The sequence below is a fragment of the Cyprinus carpio genome, unplaced genomic scaffold (genome assembly GCF_018340385.1).
Source record: "Cyprinus carpio isolate SPL01 unplaced genomic scaffold, ASM1834038v1 S000000807, whole genome shotgun sequence".
NCBI classification, from domain to species: domain Eukaryota; kingdom Metazoa; phylum Chordata; class Actinopteri; order Cypriniformes; family Cyprinidae; genus Cyprinus; species Cyprinus carpio.
The window spans coordinates 186,617-207,500 of NW_024873536.1; the positions used below are offsets into that span (position 1 = coordinate 186,617).

The window sequence follows — 20,884 nt, forward strand, 5'->3', positions numbered from 1 at the left end:
GATTCATTTCGGAGAAGAAGAAGAAGAAGAATAAACGGAGCAATTTCAAGAGGGTCCTCGCACCATCGGTGCTCGGGCCCTAATTAAAGCTGCAAGCAGCGGTGAAAGGGCCCTCGCACCCGGGCTCACCTCCACCCGGTGGCCATAGGAGATCAGTTAACATTGGATCTTATGCTTTTAAAATGGTAAATATTTGTGCCACATTTCCTGCTGCCAACAGGTGGCGCTATGATTATATCTGAATATCGGCATGTAAATGTCTTCAGGCCAGGACTTTTACCAAACATGCAAAGTTCCTCGCAGATCAGACATTGCATGTTTAAGTTAGTGTAAAAGAAGTAATTTCCTGTTGCCAGCAGGTGGCACAAAGACTATAAATAAATATTGGCCTAAAGATGAGATCAGGCCAGGACCCATATCAAATACATGAACTTTGGGCAGACCGGATATTGCATGTTTAAGTTAGTTTATAACAAGTAATTTCCTGTCGTCAGCAGGTGGCGGTATGATTATAACTGAAATATTGGCCTTAAGATCTGTTGAGACCAGGAATCTTATCAAACATGTGAAGTTTAGGGCAGAACAGACATTTCATGTTTACGTTAGTTTAAAATAAGTAATTTCCTGTTGCCAGCAGGTGGCGCTATAATTATAATTGAATATTGGCCTTTAGATGTGTTCAGGCCAGGACTCTTATAAAACATATGAAGTTTGGGGCAGATTGGGCATTGTATGCATGAGTTACAACAACTTCCTATTTCATAGGATTAATAGCATCCTTTAGCACATAGTAAGTGTTGCTAGCATGTTTGAGAATATTTCAAGCATGATTAGCACACAATGGCATATTTTACTGGGTTGCTAATAGTGCATAAGTGTAAAACATGTCACTTCCTGTTGCCAGTAGGTGGCGCTATATTTATAACCAAATATGAGCATGTAGATATCTTCAGGCCAGGACTCTAATCAAACTTGTGAAGTTTGAGGCAGATTGGACATTGTATGCATGAGTTACAGTAATGTTCTGCAACACTGCATTAATATCATGCTTTAACACTGAGCTAAGTGTTTTGCTAGCATGTTTTAGCATGCTTCTAGAATTTTGCCAGCCTGTTTAACACTTGTTGATGCTTTTTATTATCTTGCAAGCAGTCCATAACAGTGTTACACATGACACTTCCTGTTGGAAGCAGGTGAACTATGACTATAAGCGAATATGGGCATGTTAATGTGTTCAGGACAGGACTCTTGTGAAATGTGTGAAGTTTGGGGCAGATCGGATATTGCTTGCCTGAGTTACAGCAACTTCCTGTCTCACGGCGAAACATCAAATTTTGTCAGGCCGCCAGGGACACACCCCTTGACGAAAACTCAAAACCTTCGAAATTTAACATCACAAAGGTCTTATGATAACCCTCACCAAATTTGAAGACAATCCGATTAAAACTGTAGGAGGAGTTCGTCAAAGTACGAGGCATGGATATGGCAAAAACTGCACAAAAATCCTACAGGAAATTCAAAATAACTTACTTCCTGTTGGGTTTTGGATTTTGTACCAAGAGACTTTTTTGTAGATAATGGTGTGCTACACGTGTGTACCAATTTTCATGCATGTACGTGAAACGTAGCTTGAGGCGCACTCTGTTGAAATTAAATAGGTGGCGCTATCTAGCCATTTTGCCACACCCACTTCTGAAACCTATATCAGAGGTAAATTTTCGCCAGTTCTGATGCGTGTGCAAAGTTTCGTGAGTTTTGGAGCATGTTTAGGCCCTCAAAAATGCGACTCATTGCGGCGAAGAAGAAGAAGAAGAAGAAGAAGAAAAAAGAAGAAGAAGAAGAAGAAGAAAAAGAAAAAGAAGAAGAAGAAGAAGAAGAAGAAGAAGAAGAAGAAGAAGAAGAAGAAGAAGAAGAATTAAAGCTGCAAGCAGCGATGAAAGGGCCCTCGCACCCGGGCTCACCACCAATTGGTGGCCATAGGAGATCAGCGAACGTTGGGCCATATGCTTATAAAAAGGTTCCTGCTGCCAACTGGTGGTGCTATGATTATAACTGAATATCGGCATGTAAATGTCTTCAGGCCAGGACTCTTACCAAACATGCAAAGTTTCGGGCAGATCAGACATTGCATGTTTAAGTTAGTGTAAAAGAAGTAATTTCCTGTTGCCAGCAGGTGGCGCTAAGACTATAAACAAATATTGGCCTAAAGATGAGTTCAGGCCAGGACGCATATCAAACACAAGAACTTTGGGCAGACCAGATATTGCATGTTTAACTTAGTTTAAAACAAGTAATTTCCTGTGACCAGCAGGTGGCGGTATGATTATAACTAAAAATATTGGCCTTAAAATCTGTTGAGACTAGGAATCTTATCAAACATGTGAAGTTTCTGGCAGATCAGACATTGCATGTTTAATTTAGTGTAAAATAAGTCATTTCCTGTTGCCAGCAGGTGGCGCTAAGACTATAAACAAATATTGGTCTATAGATGAGTTCAGTCCAGGACCCATATCAAACACAAGAAGTTTGGGCAGACCAGATATTGCATGTTTAAGATAGTTTAAAATAAGTCATTTCCTGTTGCCAGCAGGTGGTGCTATAATTATAATTGCATATTGGCCTTTAGATGTGTTCAGGCCAGGACTCTTATAAAACGTGTGAAATTTGGGGCAGATTGGGCATTGTATGCAAGAGTTACAACAACTTCCTGTTTCATAGTATTAATCGCATCCTTTAGCACATAGTAAGTGTTGCTAGCATGTTTGAGAATATTTCTAGCATGATTAGAACACAATGGCATATTTTACGGTGTTGCTAATAGTGCATAAAAGTATTAAAACATGTCACTTCCTGTTGTCAGTAGGTGGCACTATAACTATAACCAAATATGAGCATGTAGATATCTTCAGGCCAGGACTCTAATCAAACTTGTGAAGCTTGAGGCAGATTGGACATAATATGCATGAGTTACAGTAATGTTCTACTTCACTGCATTAATAGCATGCTTTAACACTGAGCTAAGTGTTGCTAGCATGTTTAAGCATGCTTCTAGAATTTTGCCAGCCTATTTAGCTTTTTATTATTTTGCAAGAAGTCCCCAGTCAACACATTCACTCAGCACACACACATTCTTCAAAGGGCAATGGCAGAGTCATCAGAGTGACTCAGCCCCCTCCCTTCACTCACACAGAGAGAGTGGCCTCAGAGTGAGATCAGATGACTGACAGTTTTTTTAATTTTCTGTTATCCATAGAGCATTGTAAAGTCGTGAAACTATGCATATTTGCTCAGAATGACTTGTCCTCTATATATAAAGATTTTGAAGTGTTTGGAAGCTGCACTTTAAGAAATATAAGACAATTTATGTTTACTTTTTTTACTGTTATTTCAATAAATCACTACGGCAAAACCGTTCAAGCTATCCAAAATCCAATCGCAATTTAAGTTCCTCAAAGTTTTGGCATCATGTAGACAAAGTTTGGTGTGTATACTGTAATTCTCCTCTGAGCAGTATGCATTAATTCACAGTTATATTTTTTCCAAAAATCCATATTCAAATCAATATAACCGCCTTCCTGTTCATCGTAGCTGATGACTGTGAATTAGAAAGTTGTCCGTCTTGATAAGAACAATTTATGTACCGAGTTTGGTGTCTGTAGCTAAAACTAACCCCTTCACTTTTGACAAAAGGTGGCGCTATAGAGTGGCTTCTCCACGCCCCTTCATGAGCTTTTTCCATTGTCTGTCTATCATTTATACTGATATGTGTTTTGAGTTTTATGTAATTCTGAGCATGTTATCTGCCTCAAAATCCCCAGAAAAGAATATTCAAGTTTGAAGCGTTGCCATGGCAACACTATGTTAGATATCAATATCCCCACAACAGATTTACATCGGCCGTGTTTTATCATAATTCTGATGAAGTTTGAAGCAAATCGAGTAAAAATAAGATGCTGAATTCAAAGCATTTTGAAAATGACACACTTCCTGCTGCCAGTTGGTGGCGCTGTAACTTTGACTCCTAATAGTCACATATATGCGATCGGCATCATACATTGAACAAACCAATGAAGTTTGATCAAACTCAGGTAATGTATGTGAATGTTATTAGACATTTCCTGTTTCTCATTTCTCGCCATAATTTCAATGCCTCACCACGGACAAACCATTCGAGATATCAAAAATATCTTCGCAATTTAGCATCCCCAATGTCTTGAGATCATGTTCACCGAGTTCCTCAGAGGAGTATATCAAATTCCAGAGCATGTGTTTTTCACAAAACCCTAAATAGCCAACTTCCTGTTGGGCGGAGCTTATGACATGCAGTGGGAAAGTTGTTTGGTTTGATGAGATCTACATGTGTACCGAGTTTCATATGTATACGTGCAAGTATGGATGATATATGACCCTCAATATTCCAGGGGGCGCTGTAGAGCCCCTGTGCCACGCCCGTGTATCAGTCTCTGCCCGGACCTAATGGCCGCAGATTCCAAGGTGTGTGCAAATTTTCAAGACTTTTTAAGCATGTTAAGGGCCCCAAAAGCCCCCGAACCCTTGGAAAAAAATTAGAGGAATAAAGAAAGAAAAAAAAATAAAAATATAGCTGCAAGCAGCGATGGCGGGCTCAAGCCATCAGCGCAAACGCCACCCCGGTGGCATCAGGTAAGCTGTGCCCAGCGGGCACATGCATTTACAGTAACACTCTGGCACTCAGGTTTTAAGGGATATGGCAATTCACAGGTTAATCCGAAGCATCAAGACTTTGAAATCACATACACAGAACAATATTCATTAAGAAAGTGAAATTAAATGATTAATAAACTATTTATTCGAACCCTTGCTATTTTCTATTCTAATAAAAGTCTTGGCTGTGGAACATCTGTAATAGAGTAGCTGGATGCAAATAAAGTCATGCCTTTTATTTTTTCCCGTTTGCTATTTCACATTCCTGTCACTGAAGCGTTGTGGCCAAAGACACAGAAGGTAACTGAAACAATGTGGTTTAAGTCAAGGTGATCATTAGGGGTCCAAGCACAGTGGTTTGTGTAGATGATGCAGTTACATAGTGGACTTGTCTCTTTTCAAGTAAATTATTATATGCACAACATGAAAATATATAACTAATATAGTGTCCCTTCTACACTTTTTCAGTAATGTGTGATAACTTGAGAAATATGTTGTCAATACAATTAAAATAACAAAATGTAATGGTATTTAGGAGATGATAGCTTTTGCATAATTACTATATTGGGCTTTATTAAAGTTTGTGAAAAAAGAATGAATGTTTATGCATTTTTTATTTATGCACATGAATGAAACATTTTCAAGTCTTTGAACAGATCTTGAAGTATTTGGTATCCTGTGGCGCCATCAAGTGGACAACATTAGCATTGTGGCCTTCATTTTTGAACAACATTATGAAAGGGGCCAATATTTTTTGAATGACTATAAATATTTAATGATTAGTTAATTGATAATATACCCACATTAAAATCTAATTTACGGATTCTGTATCTTATTTCATGCTTAATCATGAGTTTAATTTTCAACTTACATTTTTTAGCAGTGTTGAATGATTACTATGTGAGTTGCTAAATTTGTTTTTGTTTTTACAATTATAATACATAAACTATATAATGATGAAAAAAATACAACAGTTATTGTTTTCATAATATTTACTATTGACAATTGTTATTTTGTATTGTAAAGAAGAAGGTTTTTATGACAACAAAAATGGTCATTACTAAAAATTAAATGCTAATTTAATTCATAGTTTTATTTTTCTATAGGTTAAGCACCTTTTCGTAAATATGGCTGTTTCCGAAAAAACTTTTTATTTTTTTTTATTTTTTTTTAGGATTTACATTTTAAAAAATTAGCCTACTTCAATCATTTTAAGCAGCTTGAACAAAACCTGTTAATATTTATTATAGACCACTGAAACTGTCTAAAATCTGAAAAACAAATTTATTATGAAAATAAAAGTGTGTACACCAGTTAAATTGGACGATAAAGAAATTGCTAACAATAGTTTAATAGTGCATGTTTTAAGTTTATAGGTGTTTAGATGCAGAAATGGACAAATCAAATGTAAAATAACGTCATCGATTTAGTTAAATATAGATTAATTCTTGTTAGAGCAAAAAATAATAATAATATTAATAATAATAATAATAATAATAAATACATGAATACATACACACATACAAAAAAAAAAGCAGCCAAGACGAATGATTTTCTGTTTTTTATAGATTAAAATTGAAGACAGAAAGCAGCTGGTAAATGCAGTCACTTTAATATTCAAATCTAGTATCATGATCCACTTCAGATTTATTTCTCAACAGTTTATGTTCACGTGGCTGTTTTCGTTTATATTCGCCAAGCTATTATGTATTTTTAAATAATCTTGTACGAGTGTTCTCGCGACGAAAACCTGAATCAGCGTCCCCTGTAGCTCGAGAGATCGATGTTATTCTGCCCTTAGAGAGTCTCGCGCTTCAAATACTCTTTTATTTTCACAATTACACAGCTAACAAACACCTGAATTTAGCTCTTGTTGTGTTCTAATGGGTGGATTGTGTGCATTCGCGGTAATATTTTATTTTAAAAAGCTCTTAAAACTATAAAAATGATTTAACTGTGAGCTCGTGGTGAGTCTGCACTCGCTGATGCAGCGGTGATTTCTCTCTGGTCTTTCTCACTGATCTCTGGCCAGACATCAATTATTAATGAGATCTGAGCCGGTAATAATAACATATGTTGGTTCAGCTTGTCAGTGTGAATGAAATGTGTATTTATTTGTCCGTTCTCGCGCCGAAAAGCCATCACCATGTTCTGGAGCGCAGAGCAATCGATGTGATGTTCAGACAGGTTTTAACTGATATAGCAATGTGTAATGTTGTAAAAGTTTAGACATATTACATCTATTTCAATTGATAACAAGTCTTATGGCAAGAAAATCAAAGACTTTCCAAAACATTTCATTCCAGTTAGCTTTTTGTATGCTTATACACGTTTTAACTGATATAGCAATGCCGGAAGTTAATATTGACAAAATAAAAGACATATTAAAGGATTTAGGCTACTAAAGTAAGTGTGAGTGGCTTATTAAAAGAAAAGAAAACAACACTTTTTTCCAACAAGGACTTTTGTTTAGACAAAAAAAATAAAAATCGTTTAGGTTAACCTAATTTTAAAAGTAAAAACATCGGTCTAATGTTAAAAACAGGTAGAATGTTTACATCAATTATGAACTGATGTCGATTTATTAAAAACGTTACTTTGTTTAATTATTTTAACATACATTTAAATCTATCTTTGCGGCCTGCGTTATTAGGGAGGTGTTAGGGGGGATTGTTAGTGGGTGTGTTTTTTTTTTTTTTTCAATGCTTTGAACATTTAATAATGTTAGTTAATATTCAAAACTTTAATAAAGACATTATTACAATATTACAAGTGGTATATGTTAACATCAGTTAATGCAATGTGAATTAACGAACATTTTGTTTAACTAACATTAAAAATGTTTAATAAATGCTGTAAAATTTGGATTTAAGGGTTACAGCAAGAAAAGGGTTACACTTTAAAATAATGAGTGTCAAACACACACACACACATACAGAGAGAGAGAGAGAGAGAGAGAGAGAGAGAGCAAAATATTCAGAACATGCAGAATTCTGTAAAAATATATTACTCATGCACTGGCACACAAAAAAATAACGCATGCAGGGCAGAATTAGGCAAAGATGCTCCAATCATAATGATACAAATAAGGGCAATTAAATTCTGGAAACATCTGAAATTCAGTGACCCCAAATAATAACATTAAAGCCCTGCAATACCAAGAGATGAGCAAAGAAAGCAACCTCCTCCCTCAGCTGATCCAGAACTTCAGTCCTGAAGTTTAAATATAATATTGTGATTGTATGGATAGAAAAAAAATAAACAAGTCAGAATCAATCAGATTACTGCACAAATCAAACAGAATTACATCACTCATTGGCAAACCAAAACACAACAACAGAGTAAAGTGCAATGCTATTTGGCCCTAAAGAGAGAGTACACTATGGCAGAGTATCTGTGCACAGTGTCAGATAAGAAACTGAGAAGCACATTTACCAGATACAGACTCAGCGGACACAAGCTGATAATAGAGATGGGAAGACACAGAAAAAACATGGCTGCCACCGGAGCAGAGATTGTGTTCAAACTGTGATGTGAATCAGATAGAAACAGAAATGTACTTCCTAACAGAATGCTCCAAATACACGGACATACGGACAGTGTTCTATGATAAAATACAGCAGATCCATCAGACATTTAAAACTCTTTCAAACCAGGAGAAACTGCTATATCTGTTAGGAGAACACAAGAACTGCTGTGTTTTGGCTGCTCAATGTGTCTGCCTGTCTCCATAGAAGAGAAAACACTCAATCTGCCCTGATCTGATGTTTTAAGCACATGTATATTATATACATGTATAATATTATATGCATGTATAGTATATTATATACATGTATAATATTTATATTATATTATGCCATTTTACTGTATTATATTATTTTGTTTCTGTAAATCTATATTATCCCTTATCTTATATTATTATTATTTTATTTCTAGTTTATATACTTACATTAGTCATTCATTTTGCACTACATGCTTAATACTTTTTTATATTATTATTATTATTATTATTATTATTATTATTATTATTATTATTATTATTATTATTATTATTATCACTATTATTACTATTTTCTTTCTGTAAATACATATGTGCACTATTTGTAAGCAGCCCAGCTGCAGTTGCTTTGACAATACAAATGTATAGTTTTTGTCATGCCAATAAAGCACACTTAAATTGAATTGAGAGCAATATATAAAACTTTGGTAACACTTTACAGTGTTAGTTTCATTTGTTAACATTGCCAATATCGGTTAACATGAACAATAATTGTATATCATTTATTAATGTTTATTAATGTTAAGTTCAAGATGTATTAATACTTTATTCAAATTTTAAGTTGTATCTTAAAGGGGCCATATGATGCTGCTAAAAACAACATTATTTTGTGTAGTTGGTGTAATAAAATGTGTTTATGCAGTTTAAGGTAAAAAAAAAACACATACTGTACATTATTGTTTCTCCTCTATACCCCGCCTTCTGAAACGCGTCGATTTTTACAAGGCTCATTGCTCTGAAAAGCGAGGTGTGCTGTGATTGGCCAGCTATCCAGCGTGTTGTGATTGGCCGAATGCCTCAAGCGTGTGACGGAAATGTTATGCATCTTAACATATTGTGATGCCTTGTCCGGCCGGAGTGACGAGACATAAACATACAACCTATTATAAACATGATATAAACATGATTTCTTGTCGTGTGTTCTTTTGGAAGGCAAAAACAAAGCAGTTTCATATACTCAACAAAAGAGCGTCACACACGGTGGCCTTGAGAGAGCAGAGGCCGGAGGCCTAGAGTGAGCCGCGGTCTAGAGTGAACCGCGGCCGGCTTGAGTAAGCAGAGGTGGGCGGCTTGAGGTGGATTCTATGAAGGATTCAGATTCTGTTATTAGGCACTTCCTGTTTCTCATTTCTTGCTAGAAATTCATCGCCTCGCCACGAGCAAACCGTTTGAGATATCAAAAATCCCCTCACAATTTTTCATTTCGAGATCATGTTGACCGAGTTTGGTGGAAATTAGGTAAAAAAAACCTACGACAAGTATATCAAATTCCAGAGCATGTGTTCTTCACAAAACCCTAAATAGCCAACTTCCTGTTGACCGGGGCCTATGGACATGCAGTGTGAAAGTTGTTTGACTCGATGAGATCTATATGTGAACGAAGTTTCATTAGTATACGTGTAAGTATACTTACTTACACCCGTGAATCAGTCTCTGCCCGGCCCTAATGGCCGCTGATTTCAGTGTGTGTGGCAATTTTCTAGAGTTTTTGAGGACGTTAAGGCCCCAAAACCCCCCCAAAACCTTGATGAAAAATTAGAAGAATAATAATTAGAAGAATAATCCTAAGAAAAACAATAGGGCCCTTCGCCCCTTTGGGCTTGGGCCCTAATAAATAATAATCCTAAGGAAAACAATAGGGTCCTTCACCCCTTCGGGCTTGGGCCCTAATAAACAGTGATTTTCAGTTTTTTTTTTAGGTGGGTCTAACATTAGTTTTTAGGTACAGAAATTGAATAAAGTAATGAAATGTAAAATAACATTGCATATTTGACTGTATAAATTAAAGATTAATCTTTATTAAAGTTACAAAAGCTATTCAATCAAGAGCAGTTAGTGATTTCTTTGTTGTTGCTGTTTGATTAATATTAAGTAAGTGCTATATACTTTAAGAGAATGCACTGTTCCAGTGCACTGATACAGTACGTTCAGCTGGCTATGTCTGCTATAGGATACTTACCAAGAAGGGCATTTTGACATGTCCATTTGTTCATTTAAATACTACTTCAGAGAGAGCTTAATATTTGCAAGCATTCTGAGGCACGGGTTTGCGCACTTCAGACGGCCAGGGCCATCGCCAGAACAAACCGAATGGGGGGGGTGCATTTAATTTTCATAGGGGGGCACACTTTTTTTAATGATCTGAGACAGATTATAACAACAACCCATATTAGGCTATAACTAAAATAGACCACAATAGTCTTGTTTTGTTCAATTATTCAAATAAAATACTTCACCGTATGATCTCATAGTCTCTGTTTATTGTCTCTTAACATTTCCAAATTTAGCTAGTAGCCTATATTTTTTTTGTTAATCTGCAGTGTTCGTCACATACACAACACAGTGCCATCTAGTGGCTTTCTTAAGTAACATGAACAATCAACGTAACGTATATCATTACAAGTCCAACCTAAAACTACACCAAAACCAATTTGATTTATGACTCTACACTTCATAAACATTTTCGGTCCTTCATTTCCAAGATCATCAATGGCCTGCAGTTTTGGCGCAGTCACAGCCACAGCGACGGCAATCACGTCATCACTAGTAGTAGGCCCATTCATAATTGCACCCGCTGCTCTGTCTACGCTGTGAACTTGTGTCTCATTAGACAAATTCTCCAATCCTACCATCTCATTAGCTCGAGAGTCGTCTCCACACACGTTGGTGTTGGTCAAAGTCGTCTTTGTCACCGACGAATCTTTAAACCACTTCCTTATATCCATACTGTAGCTTTTCTGTACAAAACTGCCAAAAATTTATTCTGAGATCACATGCAATGCGCAGCTCAGCTGCGCAAAGGAATTACGTATAAACAATACTGTATGCTTAACTAAATGAATTGCATGATTTATATTATATATATATATATATATATATATATATATATATATATATATAGATTTATATATATATATACATATACTTACACACAAACTGCATATTGTAATTTGAATAAATAAAACTACTAACACAAAAATAACATATTGAAAGGTCTGCTGCTGGAGACTTGCCATTGGCTGTTGTATTTGAATAATTAATGAGGTAGGTCTTTGCAAGGTTTGGGTGCTGTTTTGGGATGTTTTAACACTCATTTATGAATATAATTATATTAAAAAATTATGTTCTGTGTAATAATGCGTTGAATAATGAATTGTCTGAATCATTTCTGAAGGTAATATGTTATGCATTTCTAATGTTACCGTTGTAGTGATTACTGTTCCTGTGAGCTAAGTTCTGCTGAAACAACATCATAATCACAATGATCTCAATTGATGACATGTAATATCAAATGTCTAATGCAAGTTTACGTAATTGTCCTGTGCATTACATTTAGGGGGCACAGTAAGTCATTTGGGGGGCCAATACCCCCCTTGACGACGGGCCTGGCGCACGCACAAATCTACTCACTGCACATGTGAGCTCGCGTTCTCTGGATCTTAAATGTTTAAACTGGCAAAGCTTAAATAAGTAGTTCAGCCATGAAGCTCTATTGGCGCTCTAACTTGTTCATTCAAAATCACGTTCCCAGCCAATCAGGTTCTAATTATAATTACCGTGTGCCTATAAACCGGACACATTCCATGCTCACCATACCTGCGCGCAATGCATATCCTCTTGCTAGCGCTTTGTCTCTCACTGGGAATTCCCAGTTTCACGAGAATTATGTCTAACCCTGATGTTGAGGACGAATCATCCACTAACGACCCAGACAATGACACAGCCGCCACCCAAACTGCTGGCGATGAACAACTGTCTAACCCGCTTGCCAAACGCAGGACTGCTCGTCTGGCCCAATGCCATGCTTCAATCTCAGAATGGCCGGTCTCTAAGATTTTGGAGAATTTATTCAGCCATAACATCGCAGCTCCAACAGGATCTCATCAAGATTTGTTTACCTTTTTCCTAGCCTTGTCCGATCCTGATCCAACCCCGGCTCAGGCTGAAAGAAAAAAAACACCATACCTGCAGCAACATCCACTCCTTCAGCAAAAAGATATTTTAACGTTTTCCAAGAAGGACAGGGCCCCATGCTTGCAGCTCTTTTCGACATCAAAGATTCAATCAACAAAATAGATGCCAGAGTAGCAGTGCTAAAGAAGTCTTCTCCCCGTAGAATCTCCAGGTGTTTCACAGTGTGACGTGTCACCGCGTCACAAGCTGGCGACGGCAACTCCTGCTCCATCCAGTGGAACCCCATTCATTTCGCCTGTAGCAGCTTTCCCAGCAAGTTTGAGAAATCAGATCTTAGCAGGTAATGATATCAATTTAGTTTTGCTCTTCTGGGGTCATAGATAAAAGGACCCAGTAAGTATTAATTTCACCGGATCAGTGTGTCCTTAACGTGAAGTGAAGATTTTTGCATTGCTGTGCTTTTTGTGGCGATAGTCACCCCAGAGCTGTTTGCCTTCGCAGGTTCAAAGCGCCTCCAATCCAGCCCTCGAAAAGATGAATAAGCAAGCTTTCTAAGAATTTATCTTCTCATCCTAATAGATATTTGGTCAATTTTCTCTTAACTGGACTCATACAAGGTTTCTTGGCACGTCTCAGTTTTCTTCCACCAGGCATTCATGTGTGTAAAAATTTGTTATCAGCCTTCAAAGAACCTGGTGTAGTTGATACACTAATCCAAAAAGAATTGGAAAAGGGTTATTTAATCGGGCTTTTTATCACTTTCCCATTTAAAGCATGTAGCCTTAACTTTTTTTTTATCGAGGCTTTAATGTGTTTGGGAATGGGTAGATTGATTCTAGACTTATCTTCTCCCCATAACGGCGAAACCTCTAGCATCAATAGTTTAATTCCCGAGAACATGTTCTCACTTGCCTACGCTATGATAGACCATGCTATTAAGTTTATTAAAATTGCAGGGAAAAGTGCCTAGATGGGCAAAGCAGATATTACTGATGTATTTAAAGTCATGCCCCTCCATCCCCCCCAGTGGCATCTCTTTGGCATCAGGTGGAAGTCAAAAATGTATTCCGCTGTGCGGCTCACCTTCGGGAGTTGCAGCAGTCCAAAAATATTCGATACTCTCTCTGAAGCACTTTGCTGAATTCTACTTAATAAATGTAAACTGCCATTCATCCTTCATTTATTAGACAATTTTCTAGTTGTTGACTTTCATAGTTCTCCTGATCGCTGTAGTTTAAAGCTAAAATAATTATTCTCAAGGATCAATGTTCCTTTGTCGGAAGAGAAAACTGTCGGTCCGTCTACATCTATTGAATTTTTGGGTATACTTCTAGACATTGTGGGCATGAAAGCTTCTCTGCCCTAAGATAAGCTTAATCATATTCAGCAAATATTGTCCTCTTACCATCTAGCAAAACCTGTATCAAAGCGAGACCTTTTATCTTTATTAGGACATCTAAACTTTGCCATGCGCATTATTCCACACGGACACACGTTTATTTCCAGACTTTTACAGCTGTCAAAATCTATCACCAGCTTGCATGATTTAGCTAGTTTAGACGAAGGATGTCAATCCGACTTATGTTTTTGGTCGCTTTAACTTAGCTGGAACGGGATCTCCTTTTTCTATACGACTCATTTGAATCTTCTATTTCTCTACAGCTTTACACTGACGCCACTCCATCCATCGGGTTTGGCTGCTCATCAAAGTAATCTTGAAGGCTCATCCAGGGAAGAAAGATAAACGTTTACCTCTAACCCTTCCACTGTTACATAAATAATTGAAACGTCTCAGACTCTGGGTCTTCGGGACTTATTCAGATGTCCTTCTAGACTCAGTCCTGCTCACAGCTTTCTATGGTTTCTTGAGGTGTGGGTAATTTACTTGCAAATCACTTCACTTTGATCCTAATTATGATCTCACCATTTCTGACATTTTACTTGATAGCCAATTTACCCTTATGCTTAAGCACTCCAAGACTGTTAAATGTGATAAAGGTGTCCCTATTACAGTCGAGGCCAAAAATATTACCTTTTGGTCTTTTATTTAAAAAAATTACACAAATGTATCCTTTCATTGGATAATAAGAATTTAAAATGTGGGGAAATATCATTATTTTTATAAATTATTTCCATTATTTAAGTAAAATGTGAGGCACTGAATAATTTTGCTCCCATTATTTAGGCCAAACTAAAACAAGAAACGTATAAAATAACCTGCCCACAATTAGCTAAATCATTGAAACTGAAAAGAATGGATGGATCAATAATATGTCCTCACGTTTAAACTCAAGTTCTCTCATTATAATCAACAAAGTGCACACGATATAAAAAAGAGCTTCATTTATTGACAACTTCAGTGATTTTAAAGGGAGCCTTCTTTACTTGCTTTCATACAATTTCATTAAAACTCAAAAAATAAAAATTGCAGCCGCATTTAAATGCAGGAGTGTATTCTATTCGTTAAAATATCAGAGTGCAAGATTTGCGCGACATGCATGAAGATGAGTGTGACGCACAACATTTATTCTTATTTGTCTGCATATTTTTTCTTCATTACAAATCTTTTTTGGTTTTATTTTGTATTATTGCATGTAAAAAAGAATTAACTTTGTAATGCACATGCAAAATGTGAAACTGCAATCTTATTCGCAGTCTATAGCATTTTATAATTATTTGTACAATAATATCTAACATAACGTGCTTTGTATCTTTATTATTTAACGTAAAAGAGATTTATTAAAACAATCAAAATCAACAACTTGAAGCAGCATCAGCTATTAGATCATTTTAAATCATCAAATAGCTTTTAATTTACAGGTTATAACTGCATCTGTCTCGATTGTAGACTTGTGAAGATTTATTTTTAATGTGGGTCCCATACTTAAACCTTAAAGAAATGTGCTCTTTTACTATTCATATTCAAGTGTGCAGAAAATTATTGATCCACTTGCATGACAGGGAGGCGCCCTAGAGATAATTTTTTTTCCTTACCCCCCACCCCCCTTTTTTCCTGATAATGAAATAACTTAAAACTGGTGTGCCTTACATACATGAGAAATATATCTACAGAAATCTTGAAATGTCTACTTTTAAATAAACCAATTCAAAATGAAAGCAAATAGTCCCTGATTATGCACATCCTGTGGAGATGAGAGTCAGCACTGTGAATTTCATCTTGCAGCCGACAAGGAAATATTAGTTTATTAATAAATAAAATGTCTCCTTTTTCACAATTATTAGGCTACTTCTGCCTGTGCTTTGTGGCAAACTTAATGCGTGTGCAGAATATATTAAGGCTTATTATGGATTAGACTGTTAATTTAATATAAACGTGCGATTAGTTGACTAATGACTTAAATGAATGACTACTAGTAACTAGAAAAATCTTACTTGTGGGGCAGACCTATTAAATACCCCCTAGACATCTCTGTTAAAGTTTTTAAAGCATTTTATACATGTTTGTATAAATTCTGCTTTCAGAACGGTCCGTAAAGGAGAGATGCCTTAACATTGATTTTTCCTCTGAAACACAAAAACGAAAATTTAAATAAAATTGATATTTTGTTTTGAGAATGGTCAACCCGTCGCCATTCTGCAGAAATTGTTGCTTCTGGTTTGTGCATTGTAAATCACAGAAAGTCTACAAAATGTTGTCTCAATATATTTTTAATGTCGCAATATATTTTTACATTTGTATTGCCAAAATGACTGCAGTGTTGCTGTATACAATTAAATTGAAAATAGTACAAAGCAGCACAGGCTATAGGCCTACATTAAGAACAAAAGTTTTTGTCTCTTCGGTAGATGCACGTCTCTTTCTCCAGTTTCTATGTCTCTCTCTCATAAGAGCCTCATCTCTCCTGAGATAAAACAAAAAATATATATATTGTATGTAATACTCTTTAGGCCTATGCAGTTGCAAAACAATTGCAAAAGCCAAACCCAACGAGGCATGAAAACACTTTATCTAAACCTGCTCTGCAAGTTTGAAACCCTCATCAGACACTGTCCTTATGAAAGAGCAAGAGATTTACACCTTTATTTTTCAACCTCCACAAGCTATACAGAACTACACCTAACCCCAACCCCTCCTGGTGGATTGAATTCAGTAGCTACTGGTTGCTTAGTGTAAAATGGACACGCTTTATCTAAAATTTAAAAAAAAATACAAATGGTGTAACATAAACCAGCGAACTGCAGAACACTTTGTATTAATCATTTTATATATTATTTTATTATATGTAAATAAATTAAAAAACACCATAACCTGGGATTTGAACCTGTGTTGCTAAAATCACTGACCAACTTGATAAATGAAACTTCCCTTCTCCAGACACGCTCTTCATTCATCTCACTTGGCAATAAAAATAACCCTGATAATTATTGTGTGTTTAAATGCTGATCTCATATATATATATATATATATATATATATATATATATATATATATATATATATATATATATATATATATATATATATACATACACACACACACACACTCACAGCAGCCCTACTCTTTTTATTATTTTCTTGCAGCCCATATCATTTTTTTCACCAGACCATATAAATAACAAATTCTCAATTGATAATCATTCTTTTTGCAAAAATCATTGTTATTTGTGAACGTAGGCGTTTGAGGAAGGCTTTAAGACCAAGCGGAATCCTCTTCCAGCTGCTCCCGCTTCACAACACATGCAACTCGTGCTAACTGCACCAAGGTTCAAAGTCCTCAAGTTTTGATTTTACAAAATCAGTTTGGGTGAGTGCAACTTATTTATCATGAGCCCAACAATTAGCAAGGCAGGAAAACATTCAGTCTACCTGAAGTAAGACGTATTTCATTGTAAGTTAATGCTGTTAAATAGAGAGAAAGAAAAATACATTGAAAACAAACAAACAAACAAAAAAAAAACTAGTTTTGGCTATTCTTAAACTTGGACCGCATTATATTAAAGTATCAATCCAAACACAAGAAGCAACCTACACTCTCTTTAAGTGTTCTTTCATTGAAAAGTATGCATTTTTATTCATTCATAGGCTATATGGTTGAAATAATGTTTCAGTTCAAAACTTGAAGTACAATTGTTTAAAAAATGCTTTATTGACTGACTTTTCATAAACCTTCAGTATTTTTTTATATACTAGATTTAACTTGAATCTCAATACTATTAAACTGACTTTAAATTTTAAAGTGGTTTTTAAGTGGGTTTTATGAACTTGTATCTTATATAGTAACCGAAGACCTTGATTGCATGTAACCATGAAACTAACAATATAATTTGATTGTTTTTAAAATGAACAATTTCTGTATAAATTGGGACAGCAACCTTTATATCAAACATTTTTAAATTATCCACAGACGAGCAACGTGGGAGGCAGGTTCTGCACCAGAGCGCACAAAATGAATGTGCATATGCACAATTTTTTTTTACAAAGTGAATGTGGTGGGGGGGGGGGGGGGGGGGGGGGGGGGGGCTTTTTTTGTTTCTTAAAGTAATTTTCAGATGCAATGGAAAAAAATGGGTTAAACAAACACGAAACTTGTAAATAGTTAACAGACTTAGATTAACCCACAGTAACAAATTTTAACCGATTATGATCTATTTTTGTTTGCTGCATGTTTTTTTAAAAACACTAATAAAAAAAAAAAAAAAAAAAAGTTTTTGAGAAAAAAAAAAAAAAAAAAAAAAAAGTCATGTACAAGTCACATTTTATTACATTCAGAAATAATAACGGTAGACCTAATAACGTTATAATGCACCAACAGGATATTTTTTTAGTTCCCCTCAGTTTAAAACAAATCCTTTAAATTTAAGGATTAAATTTAATCAATTTTAATCCTTTTAATCAGAACAGAATAATTAAAAATATATAATTCTAATGGATAGCCTAAATATAATTGCACTATATAATAACATAGACTTAGCTATAAAACAAAGAAACAAAAACAAATAATAATAAAAATAATTTAAAGCAAAACGTGGTTTGGCTTACCTCTTTCATTCGGGACAAATCCAAATGTTTCCAAATTTGTGATGTTGCCCATTTTAAAGCTAAACTATTATTCATTAGGTAAAATAGGCTTTTGTAGTTCACGCATTTTTCAGTATCGACGGAAAAATCATAATGAGCAAAAAATATGCCAAAAGTGGACCGCTGCTCACGCCGAATGGCAGCGCTGTTTCCAAGAATATGTGTGCGTGAGGCACCAGCGCGATCAAACAGCTGAAACAGACAATACTCAGCTGAAACAGATAATTTTTGGTCACACAGTAAAGGCATAATGCGAAACTGCAAAGTGTTAGCAGTTTGAAAAATCAAGAATAATAGCACAGTTAATAATAATTATTTCTGAATGCTGGACTGTTCTCATTTCGCTCTGCATACGGAACCTGAAGTTTTTTTTTTTTTTTGACAAGAACGAACTGAAATTAAAACATTTACCTTTTAATCTGTGTGTGATATATATATATATATATAATATATATATATATATATATATATATATATATATATATATATATATATATATATATATTTTTTTTTTTTAAATGACTGTTTAATAGCATGCAGTAAGAGCCTTTGTGTAAAGGTCTATGCATCAAAAATTAAAAGAAAGACTGTAGCCTAAGACTATCCCACGTTTTGAAATTAGCTCACTGTAAATTTTCTAATGTTTTTTAAGTATGTTACGATGTTATATTATGTTGTTGTTTTACTTTGTTGTTTCATCTCCGTTTACAAACCAAAATTTTACAATTACAGTAAGTTTGCAACCCGTGCCTTTGCGCCACCTGGCGGTAGTTTCGTGAATAACTTTAACATGCAACTGACTTGCAGTTAACGCCACGGCCCAACCCATTTTGGTTGTCCGCCTACTGTATATTAGCCAAACCCTGTTTGTTTTACATGGATCGATTTTTTTTTTTTCTGCAAACCATTCCATCCCTAATACATACATAATGCAAAAACAACAACACAAACCAACCCCATAAACAAAAAGACATCTTTTTCCTTATATATGATGGCTCTTTGTTGTTGTTTTTCCTTTACATTTTACTTAAAATACAAAGTTAATTCACACTCTGTTCTTGAGCCCAGTTTTATTTTAAGCTTTTAATGCTCAATATAAATATTTAATAAATATTCCTAAAAACATTCTATACTGTTGTTGAGTTGTTTTGAAAACACTTGCTTGAAATCACCTTGCCACATGGTAAAGTCTGAGTGATGACCTGGAACATTTTTTGGTAATCTTTAACTCCCACATCGCAGGGTGATCTCCTAACCACAGCCTTTTCAAACTCCTGCCATATCTTCTCACAATTGTACCTGTTAAACAAAATTAAAACATTTCTCCAGTTTGCCTTTTTAAGGACTCAATGCAATATTAGCTAATGAAAGTGGAAGTAATGAGACAGATACAGATCTGACATTTTTCTCTAAACAAGTTTATGAAATCATGTGAGAGACTGACTACATACAAATATGTTATTACATTTTCAAATGTGTTGCTTATAAGACACTGGGTTAAAATTAACAATATGAGCATTTAAAATGTTTATAGGCCTACATCTTACCTGGGGTTAAGATTAGCCAGGGCTACATATTCAAAACACCGTCCAATGACAATCTGTTTAAGATTTGGTGTGGTCCCAAACTCTGCTGTTACATCCGTGAGAACAAACAGCAAGGCAAAGCCTAAACAAATTATAAACATGAAAACATATAACGTAAGGGATAAGATAAAACTAGTCATCCGCGGAACAGGCTTACCTAAAATCATCCTGAAAACAGTGTACTTTCCTCCTCTCTAGCAGTTAACATCTAAATCTGTGAGGTAAAGACAAGATGGTCTTGTGTGCAGAACACTGCAGGGCAGCATCAGGGAGCAGGGAGGGACAACAACAACTGTGTTCTTAGAAATTACTAAACTAATTTAATCACTGCAAAAATGTCCTTCACCCTCACATTCTCAAGCGTATTCTGTATGTCTTATGCTGTTTAGCTGATCTTAAATAAAGAAGAATGATTAAGATAGAACTCACATTCTGTAAAGATTATGAATATATGATAATAGCAGCACTTGTAAACGTTTGCAAAATATATAAAGAATAAAACTAGGCCACAGGAATAAGTTATCAGAATGCAGTAAAGGAAATTAAATTAGTAAAGCACATAATATATAGGCTAATATTATTCATCACATCATGAAAGATTAAAATAGACACCACTTTGGTTTTGTCCCTCTGAATAAGAAACCACAAATTACAGCCATAATCCCTTCCACACTCTACAAAAAAAACTGGTTCTCATGATTCTAATTATGATGTAAGTTGGGCATTTTCACATAGAGGGAGGAGGGAATGACCTTGTGTACACTTTGAACATAGTAGCACATTTGTATAAATTGCTATCCACCTTTTTCTTTAATGCGGAAGCCTATGTGTGAGACATCCGGTTCATTAGCTACTATAGGTAAATAACGAGGAGAATAATAAC

At 35.4% G+C, this 20,884-nt stretch overlaps 1 non-coding gene across 2 annotated transcripts in view; it reads right to left on the bottom strand.

Moving 5' to 3' along the window:
- Positions 1 to 19,163: 19,163 nt before the first annotated feature.
- LOC109104929 overlaps positions 19,164 to 20,884 on the bottom strand; it is a 4,565-nt gene continuing 2,844 nt past the window's right edge. The window contains exons 1-3 of one of the 2 annotated variants that reach the window (XR_006158963.1): positions 20,159 to 20,429; positions 19,963 to 20,083; positions 19,164 to 19,714 (exon numbers count right to left, since the gene is read on the bottom strand). This is a non-coding gene — a transcript (uncharacterized LOC109104929). Of the gene's footprint in view, positions 19,715 to 19,962; positions 20,084 to 20,158; positions 20,430 to 20,884 lie in introns of those variants that run through there. The other variant, XR_006158964.1, reaches the window with a different exon arrangement.